This window comes from Aethalodelphis obliquidens, unplaced genomic scaffold, assembly GCF_003676395.1.
Source record: "Aethalodelphis obliquidens isolate GAN/ISIS:26980383/991018 unplaced genomic scaffold, ASM367639v1 scaffold11, whole genome shotgun sequence".
Taxonomy (NCBI): domain Eukaryota; kingdom Metazoa; phylum Chordata; class Mammalia; order Artiodactyla; family Delphinidae; genus Aethalodelphis; species Aethalodelphis obliquidens.
This window is the reverse complement of record NW_020837955.1, coordinates 26,325,186-26,335,359: the sequence shown is the minus strand read 5'-3', so window position 1 is coordinate 26,335,359 and position 10,174 is coordinate 26,325,186.

The following is a 10,174-nucleotide window of genomic DNA, read 5'->3' as shown; positions in this document are numbered from 1 at the left end:
CACTCCACACTCCTCTCCTGTGATCTTCCCTCCAGGTCCTGCGAGAGGAGAGGCTGCTGGAGGGTGTCAACAGTACCTAGGCCTGTGTCCCTGTGTGAGCCATCTTGGGACCAATGCTGACATGCCTGCCCACCCCGCTCATGCCCCATCCTTCACAGATGAGTAGAGAATATTAGCGTGGAGGCTTAGAGGGCGGGCTCTGGAGTTTGGACGGTTTGGTTCGACTCCGCTCTTCTTCCTGTGAAGTGGCAATATGGCCTGTGGTGAACACCGTTAGTTGCTCATAGAATGCACCCCCTGCATCACCCCTGTCCCCCAGTGTGCCTCTTAGTAAACACACACACACACACACACACACACACGCACACACACACACACACACACACACACACACACACACCCTTCCTTGGAGTGCCCAGCCCCAAGGAATGGCTTATGATTGTTCTAAGTCAAGGATTGGTAAACTCCGGCCTGAGGCCAAATCGGACGGCTCCCTGTTTTTGTACGTCCCACAAGCTCAAACGGTTTTTAACATTTTCAAAATGGTTGAAAAAATCAAAAGAAAAGTAATATTTTGTGACCCATGAAAATTATACAAAATCCGAGTTTGTGTCCGTAAATAAAGTTGTGTTGGCGCACAGCCACACCCCTCTGTTTATGTAGCATCTCGGGCCGATTTCACGCCACAGAGGCTGAGTTGAGTGGTGGCAAAAGAGACCGCTCAGCCCACCAAGCCTAAAATATTTACCACCTAGCCCTTCACGGAACTTTGCCGACGCTTGGTCTAAGCCAATCATGATTTTCCCGCTCCTTTTCCCCAGTCTTTCTTGCAGCTGGGAGTGGCCACGGATTCCAGTGCTTTCCAAAGAGAGAACTGAGCAGAAGTCTGCTGGGGAGAGCTGTCTAAAAAGCATTGCTTTTCTGAGAGAAGGGGACAGATATGGCTGGGACCTCCCCTGCTTCCTACTTCCTGCCTTAAGCGTGGGTATGTCTGGAGCCCACTCAGCCCTTTTCCTTCAGAGCTCATTTCCTGCCGAGGAACGGGAAAACACAGGGTCAAGAGTCCAGCTGGGAGAGCTGGCTGGGTTGGCTGGGGTCCAAGAAGCGGGGAGCTCCACCCTGGGCATCTGCCTGGGAGCCTGGGCTGCTTCTCACCCAGACCAAGTTGGGCCCAGAGGGGCCACCAGTCACCTGGGCTGGACTGAGGAAGCGTCAGCCCCTCCCAAGAAGTTGTCTGATGCCTCCTGTCCTCCTGCTGCAATACGGACACCCAGAGATGGGGAGAAGGGCTGAGAGTCCCTGTGGACAGCGCTGCCCTGGGGCTGTCTGGGTTCCTTCTACTTCTAGCTCCTTCCCCACTAGCTGAAAGAGTGTAGGTAATCAAAAAAATGTTGAATGGTTGAGTGAATGGATGAGGGGGGGAGAGAGGGAGAGAATGAAGGAAGGAAGGAAAAAATACAGTTATTAAAAGACCCACACATGTGCTGACGGCAAACCTGTGAGGTCACAGGCTAGGTGTTATTATGCCCATTTAACAGAGAAGGAAACCGGGGCTTTGTAAGACTGACTTTCCCAGAGTCACAGAGTTAGAAGCAGGAACCCAAACCCCAAAGCTGGTCTAAATTCCTGCACAGGCCCCTTCTGCTCACCTCGTTGGACATCACCTCCAGGCCATGCTAGGCCTGATACAGGGACACAGACAAAGAACCTGCCATCCCCTCAGCGAAGCATGAAAGGAACTTTCACGATGTGGTCGGGGCAGCTGCCAGGAACGCCGCTTGTCTGCATCACCCAGTTCTGCTCTTGGGACCGCCAAGAATACATCATCTCCTTAGCAGGTGCTCAGTACATATTTGTAGAATGAAAGAGTTGTCTTGTGTCAGTACAAATTCCTCAACAAAAAAGTCATAGGCTACAAAATCCCAAAAAAAGCAGGTAAAATTGACGTCACGTTTCCTAGCTTTGCACGATTGGAATGTGCATTTGGGTAGCAGAATAAGCCTCCTGTCAGGCTTTACAAGCAAATGATAATCACCACCGGGATCGTAAAGAGCAGTTAGTGTGCACACTTGTTAAGGTGCCGCTCACTACAGCAAGCACGTGATGGAAAACGTCTCATTTAAACTTCACAGCGACCCAACAAGGTAGATATTATTGCTCTCCTCATTTTATGGTCGAGGAATCCGGGGCTCAGACAGGTTAAATAATTTGATTAAGGCCACACAGCTAGAGGAGGGCATAGTGTGATTCAAAGCCAGGTGTTTTGCCTCCAGGGAATAAGAGAGGAAGGGGCAGGAAGACGGGTGGGATGGGTCCACAGGCCTGGCTCTTGGGGCAAATGCGCCCTCTGTAATCTGTATGGAGCGCTGCCAGGGAGAGATAGATGCCGCTCACAGAAGCAGGAGTGGGCGGGGCCTTGTGTGCCCACAGGACGTGCCTTTTCAGCTGGCCTTTCCCTGTCCCGTGCCAGGCTCAGCCCTAGGGTCAACACCCAGCGCATGCGACGGTCGTGTTGGGGGAGGAGGGGGGCTGGGCTGGGTGGGCTTGACTGTGACTCTCTCCACATCAGTCTCTCGCGGAGGTGCTGCGGTTACCGCTCGCGGCCAGCTGGGACTCTATCAGGGCGCAACCTGTAGTAAACAAGCCCCCACATGCCATCCAGGCAAGGGGGAGATGGGGAGCAGAGGGTGGCTCAGAGGGCCCCTGCCAGACCCAAGTCTCATCCGGGGCCAGGCATTCGGGGCTCCTGCGTGAGGCCCACCAGCCCACGGCAGGAAACCTTTCCCTGCTTGGGGTGAAGCACACTGGAAAACATCACTGTCGGCACCTCTGACCTCTTTTTCCTGGAAGGTTCCAGGACCTCCACTGCCCCGGGCTGGTCCGGGGTATGGCTCTTCTAGCATGAGCCATGGGCCTTGGTGCCCAGAGATCACCTGTTTGGGGGCTTCTGAGCGGTGTGCCTGTGTGAGTTGACCTGCACGTCTTTAACTGATCCTACTCTAAGTCTGGCAGGGCCCAATGGATGACTCGGGCTAGGTGCTCAATGAAGGTTTATTGCCCCACTGAGTGATTGAACAGGCTCAGAACTCAGGCAAGAGGAGAAACCAGAAGAGGCATATCCCAGCCCTCAAGGGATTTAAAACCTCACTCACAGGTAATGACACAATTAACAGAACAATTAAGTGTTAAATTGTAAGGCTCTCTCAGGGTGCTCTGAGAATTTAAAATGGGGGCTGGGACCCTTAGGCAGGCTTCCTGGAGGAGATGTACTCAAGTTGGTCTGAGTGGGGATCCTGGAGGTGGCTCTGAGTGTGGAGGAGGGTCAAGATGAGCCTAGTGAGAAATGTGGTGATCTACAAACCTTTGGAATGGGAAGGTCCTTAAATAGCTGGTCTGCTGTCCACAGGCCTTACCGTAGTAACAGTCCTGGGTTACAGAGCTTTACCGGGTGCCAAGAACACTCTCAGCCAGGCACATCCTTCTTACTTACTCCCCACACCAACTCTGTGGTGGAGGTATTATTATGTCTCCATTTTGCAGGTGAACAAACTGAGGCCCTATCAGTTTCAGTAAACTGCCTAAAGCCCCACGGACACAGAGGGGAGAACGAATTCGACCTACCTTGTCCAATACAGTGGCCACTAGCTCTGTGTGACTATTGAGCTCTTGAAATGTGGCTAATCCCAATTGAGCTGTGCCATTGGTGGAAAATAACACACTAGGTTTCAAAGACTTACTATGAAACAAACAAAAGAATATAAAACATGTCATTAAAAGCTCTTTTTAGTACTTATTACATGTTGCAATGATATTCTGGATTTATTGGGTGAAATAAAATATATTATTAAAATTAATTTCATCTGTTTCTTTTAAGTTTTTTCACATGGCTGCTAGAAAATTACAGATGACATGGACGGCTTACATAATATTTCCACTGGATGATATCCTACCAAGTGGCTGTCAGTCTCAGCCTGAACACCTCCAGAGATGGTGTATTTGTTTCCTAGGGCTGCCATAACAAAATGCCACAAACTCGGTGGCTTAAACAAGAGAAATTCCTTGTCTCGAAGTTCTGGAGGCTGGAAGTTTGAAATCAAGGTGTCAGCAGGGCTGGTTCCGTACGAGACTGAGGGAGACTCTGTTCCATGCCTCTTGCCCAGGAGATTTGCTGCCAATCTCTTCTGCTCTTTGGCTTCCGCTGAATCACCCCAATCCCTGAGTTCATCTTCACATGGCGTCTGTCCTCCCTGTGTGTGTCTTGGTGTCCAAATTTACCCTCTTTATAAGGACACTAGTCATATTGGATTAGGGGCTCACCCTACTCCAGGATGACCTCATTTTAACTTATTACATCTGCGAAGACCCTATTTCCAAGGGTCACATTCTGAAGTACTGGGGATTAGGACTTCAACATAGGGATTTTGGGGGTGCACAATTCAGCTCATAACAGACAGAGAACTCCCTCCCTCTCCACTAGCTCATTCCATCTTTGGATCACCCTAACAGTCTTCCTCTTGTGCCAGCCCATAGATCCACTAAGGATTCCTCCTTCAAATTACTTGCAGGTGCTCAGAGCACCCCTGCGAGGTGAGGTCAGGGGCCAGAGACACCCACATTTCTTTCCTAGAAGCCCAGGTGTGACTGGCCCTACCCTTGGTGAGACTACCTTTGTGAAAGATAACAAATGGAGAGCAGGAAGGAGAGAACTGATAAGATAAAGAAGGTTAAAAATAACCTAGGGAGCGGGGGCTGCCGGGAGGACCTTAGCCCTTTGCAACTTTGATTTACCAACAGCACAGCAGAGAGGCCACCTGGGCTATAGAAGCCTCGTCACCTCCCCAGCTGACACAGCTTTCTGTTCAGTGGCCTGGGAATTTCCAATCCTGGGGAAATATGACCATAGCACGGTGGACCACTTCTCCTTCTGTTTGTCCTGGCAGCCCTTCAGCCCCTTCCTACAAGTGGGAGGGGTTCTGGTGAGGGCTCTGTTCCTGTAAGAGGAGGGGTTGCCTTCGGAGAGCTCTGCAGTCCCTCAGTGCAGGCAGGTACCCAGGACCAGCTCAGCTCCTTGGGATAGGTATGACTCGGCAAAGTATTTGAGCCTCTGTTTTCTCACCTGCAAAATAGGAATAAGAAGGCTCGCCCTGCCTGCCTCACCAGTTATGGCAAGGAGCAATCTAAGAGGCACGGCTGGGCCTGGGGAAGCAGGGAGGACTAAGGTGGGCACCAAGTCCCAGCAGCATCTTGATTCCCCTCACTCGTCACACATGAAGTCCATCCGGGGCCAGGTGTTAGGTGCGTCAGGCCCCTCACCACTCAAAGTGTGGTTCCCAGTGGGGCAGCAGCAACAGCCTCTGGGAGTTTGTCAGAAATGCAGACTCTCAGGCCCCACCCCAAACCTGCTGAACCAGAATCTGCATCTTAACAAGATCCCCAAGAGATCTGTGAGCTACTGAAATTTGAAAAGCACCACTTTAATGGGCTTTAAGGGGTCCGTTCCCCCTTCTTCTGCTTAAAGGGATCTTCTTTCTTTGGAAGAATCATGCCCCCGCCCCCCGCCCCATCCCACTCTAGCTCTATGTGCTTCAGTGGGGTTTATCTACTCTCTAGATCCCCAAGGGGGCATGAAAGATGGTCCTGGCCAATCAGGGGCAACCCTGGAACTTTGGCTGGAAGAGTTGGGCAAGAGCTCTCTTTATGCAGCTGTTATGCAGCTGTAGGATGGAAGCCTGGAGCTGCGTGGCACCATCTTGGTCAGCACTGTGCATAATCTAGGAATGGAGTTCCCATAGAGAGGAGCAGAAGTGTGTGTGTGTGTGTGTGTGTGTGTGTGTGTGTGTGTGTAAGAGACAGAGAGAGGAAGATTCCTGATCACATCTTTTGAACTTCCCCCTTTGTCTAAAGCCAAACTGACTTTCTTGGCATTTCAGTCCGTATAAGCCAACCAGTTCCCTTTAGCTAAGCCAGTGTGTGATGGGTTTCTGACTCTTGCAGAGAAAGAGCCCTCCTATCCACCGTGTTGCTGACCGAGAGAGTAAGGCAAGGTTTGTGGCCCTGTGGAGCTTACCACCGACTACTCCAGGGGAAGATAAGAAAAGGGCCATTATGATGGTGCATGGGTAGTGCCCAGATAGAGGACAGCACAAGGGTGAGGCAGGTGGCCGAGCTTCTCAGGGAGAGGGGTCAGGAAGACTTCCTGGGGAAGATGGCACCTGAGCTGGCTATAAAGACACATGGAGTTATAGCCAGGTGGGCAATGCAGGTGAGAGCATTCCAGGCAGAGGGAAGTGTGTGAGCCAAGGCAGAAGGCCACACGAGGGGCTCAGGGTGGCCCAGGGGACAGGGAGAGGCCGGGTCTGGAAGACGGGGAAGGACTTTGTGGGCTGCAGTGATACGAGCTCTGTCTGCTGTCACCTCCCAGGGTGTGTCCAAAGGAACTGATGGTGATGGGACAGGGGAGGGGGCGTCAGGAGGAGGAGGGTCTTATACTGAATAAAGTTGATGCCCAAGGCTGCCATTCCTGAGGGACAAATCACACCTGCCCTCGGAAACCCGATGGACACCCTGGTGTGATGGGCAGGGAGTTGGCATCACAGCCAGAAGATCCAGCTTGAAATTTCAGTTCTGCCGCTAATAGTTGCGTGATCTCGGTGAGTCCCTTCACTTTTCTGGTTCTCATCTGTAAAAATGGAAGTTCAAAATTCCTACCTCTGAAGGGCAAGAGTGAGAATTGGGTGAGATTGATTTATCAATTAAGGAAAAATCATTTTAAATCCATGAAGCAAGCCAACCTCCAGCCTAGAAATGACGAAGGAGGACCCTGTAGGTCAAGGTCCTTGAGGGGGTTGTATAGGAAAGCCCCTCTCTGCTGACCCCCTGAATTCCGTGCCTTCCCACCCTTTGCTCACGGAATCTGGTCTCCATCAAAGGGGCAATTCCAGGGCCTAGTTCCAAGCCTCCACCTGGCCCTACTTGGCTAATTCCAACGGCACTGCCCTCAGACCTGGGCTTCTGAGATACTGCCATCCACAGGTGCTCCCAGCCTGGGCTCTGGGCAGAAATGCAGCATCCCTGAGGTTCTGGGAAAAGAAAAGGGCAGGGGCTTCCCACCCTGGGGCCTGACGATGTTTCGAACCACAGACGCCACCTACGGAGCACTTCCTGTGTGGGCCAGTTACTAGACTGAACAATGACACACACCAACTGATATACTCCCCCAATTCATTCTCCATCCTATAGCATCCCCATTTTAAGGGTGAAGAATGGCTCAGAGAGGTAAAGACACTTGCCTGGGGTCCCACAGCAACCAAGTGACAAGACAAGGTCCAGAGCTGGGTGGGTCTCCTTGAAAGCCTGGCTCTGTCCTCCAAGCCACAGGGCAGCCCATGGAAATGCTCTACCATCTCAGCAAAACCCAGCAGAGGAAGGGTTGACTTTCTGGCTCCCCCTCCCCCTCCTGTCCCCCCATTTCACACTCCCTGGGCCTGAAGGACAGGACAGAGGCAGCCTGCAGAGTGGATGACCTCTGCAGGAGGTAGGTCAGGGGAGGTCTGACCAGGCAGGTGACAGACAATTCCTCAGAGCCCTAAGGTCTGGGGCTTTCATGGTGGAATAATGGGTGGTGGGTGACACTGCGCGTAGGGGGTCCAACCTGAACCGTCCGTCCAAAGCAAACTTACGGAGCAGCCTCTACTCTCGGAGCTGGGCCTGCCTGTCCAGCTTTCCCTGCCCTGCCCCCAGGCTTCCTGCTGGAACTCTGGGGCCATAAACCAGGCCCCTTTCGGGCTTGGCTTGTGCATCAGGTTGCCTGAGCTCGTCCCTGCCTGCAGGCTGGAGGCTTCGGGACAGAGGGGACGGTGGCCAGGGGTAGAGGACAGCAGTTGGGGCCCAAGAGCACTTGTTGAGGAAAAGCTGCACTCCATTTAGTAGACCTGTAAATGGAGGGAGAAACTCAGGGGAAATGAGTCACCTCCAGGCTGAAGCACGGGTTGCTTTTACCCAGCCAGGCCTCAGCTGCGTCCCCTGAGGTGGTGATCAACATGGGGGTTTGTTCAGGACTGAAGGGGTTCAGGCTGAGTACGTCACCCTATTCCCTGAGTTTCCAGAGCTCACACTGGGCTGGCAGGGGTGATGGGGGGTAGTGCGGGGCCAGACCTTGACCAGAAGCCCGCTGCCTCCAAGGAGGGGCCGCTCCCCAGGGCTGCTTTCCTAGGAGCCCAGAGCACCCTCACCCCGTAGAACATGCACCCCGACGCACTGAGAGGGAGGGGAAGGTGAGACTCTGGGCTGCTGGGGGACGAGTGAGAGCTGTGAGGACGGTCTGTTGTCTACGTGGGTCAGGGCTGGTCCAAAAGTGGCCGGTGTTTGTGTGGGGAGGGCGAGGGCTGGGAGTTAGCTCTGCGTCTGTGAATCTGCCGTGTGGGCACATTGCGAGTGGAAGTGAAAGAGGTGGGAGGTGTGAGTAGAGAATTAGCTCTTGCCTGTGGGAGCCGTCTTGTGTGTAGATTTCGTGCGGCTCTGTCAGTGGCTGGGGGTTGCCAGCGGGGAACAAGGCTGTCTTGGTGAGTCTGCTTTGTGTGTAGTGGCTGGGCGTGAGGATGAGTCATCTGCTGGATGTGTGAGTCCACGTGTGTGCCGATGTCCCGGGGGCTGGCCGGGGGAGTCCGCATGGCGAGGTGAGAGGAGGGTGTCCAGCGTGAGCCCACTGAGTGGATGGGAAGTGTGTCCGTGTATTTAGTCAGCGCCCATTACTGCCCCAAGAGCTGGAGTTCCCATCCTAGCGCTCAAATCGCCCTCAATGAATTCCCAGTTAATACGTGGCTACTAACCCCGCCTGGGGGAGTTGAATGTGCCCCTGTGGGTCTCTCCCCCATCCCATCGGCCTCTCAGAGCCGAGAAAGCTACAAACCGCTTGACGGCACATTTTTTAAGGAAAATTGCTGGTGACACTTCCATCCCCTGCTTCCAGAGAGCGGCTTTCAGTGTAGATGTGTCTTCACACCAAGGCCTGCGCCTCCGAGCACCTGATTCCTCCCTGGGCACTGATGTCAGGAATCTGGGGAATATGAGAATAATAGAGCCATACGGCCCCATTGTGAAAGGGGGAGGAAAACGTCAGTGCCTTTGTGTGAGGCCAAGAGGAAGTGAGGCAGCAGGAGGCTGGAGAACGGGAGGGGCAGGCTGAGAGGGGCTTCCTGCCCAGAAACAGGGTGACTAGGTCAGTCTTTGAGGCCCCAGGGCGGGTCTGACAGTAGCACCTGGGGGAGGAGGGGGAGGGGGGTCTCTAAGCTCATTTAGGAAGCCACAGCTGGAGAGGACTGGGGAGGGGGCTTCCTCTCACATGCACATCCCTTTCGTCATCCCTTTCTCCTCTCCAGGTCCTCTCACCTGTGTGCAGTTGTTAAGGCTGGAATTAAAAGGCCCACCAGCTGTAATCTCAGTGGCTTCACAAGGAGGACATTCCTTCCCTCCCCCTAATTCTCTCACATCACCTAACCCATCTCCTCCAAAGACTTCACGGTTATAAATTCATTCCTTACTTGTTAAAAAAAAAAAAAAAAGCCCCACTGGGTGACCTAAGCTGCTTCCACCCTGCAGCCCCACCCACTCCTGATTGCTGCATCCTTAGCCAGAGGTGGACCCCAGCAGAGAGGGGAGGGTCAGCTGACACGGGGCGGGGTGGGGGGGGAGGGTGTGTAGCCCGGGCCTTATCTGGAGTCCAGCCACGCCTCTTAAAACACAAGCAAAGCCCCACTTGGCAGACGGGACTTCCTCCCCCAGCCCAGCTGCTGGGCTGCTGGGCAGAGAGTTGCCAAATGACTTTCTCCTCCTGAGTTCCCGTGAGGGAAACTGTGAGGAAAAAGTAAATTTCCTCCCGATACGTTGTGGATTGACTCCAGGGAACTTCCCAGTGGCACGTAAAATAATCGTAACATGTATTGGGTATTTTGTGCCAAGTGCTATTAAGCAGGTCTTAAAGAGAGAAGCTATGAGCAGTTCTATGCCTCAGAAGAGAGAGAGCGGGTGACCTGCCAAGCTCACGTATACAGCAAATCCCAGGGCCAAGACTGGGGCCCAGGAGCTGACCGTCAGGGCCCCTGTACGTAAGCACCAGGCTACATGCTGATTCTTAAGAGAAGGTGCGTTTGTGAAATGCAGCCTGGGAGGAGGGGGA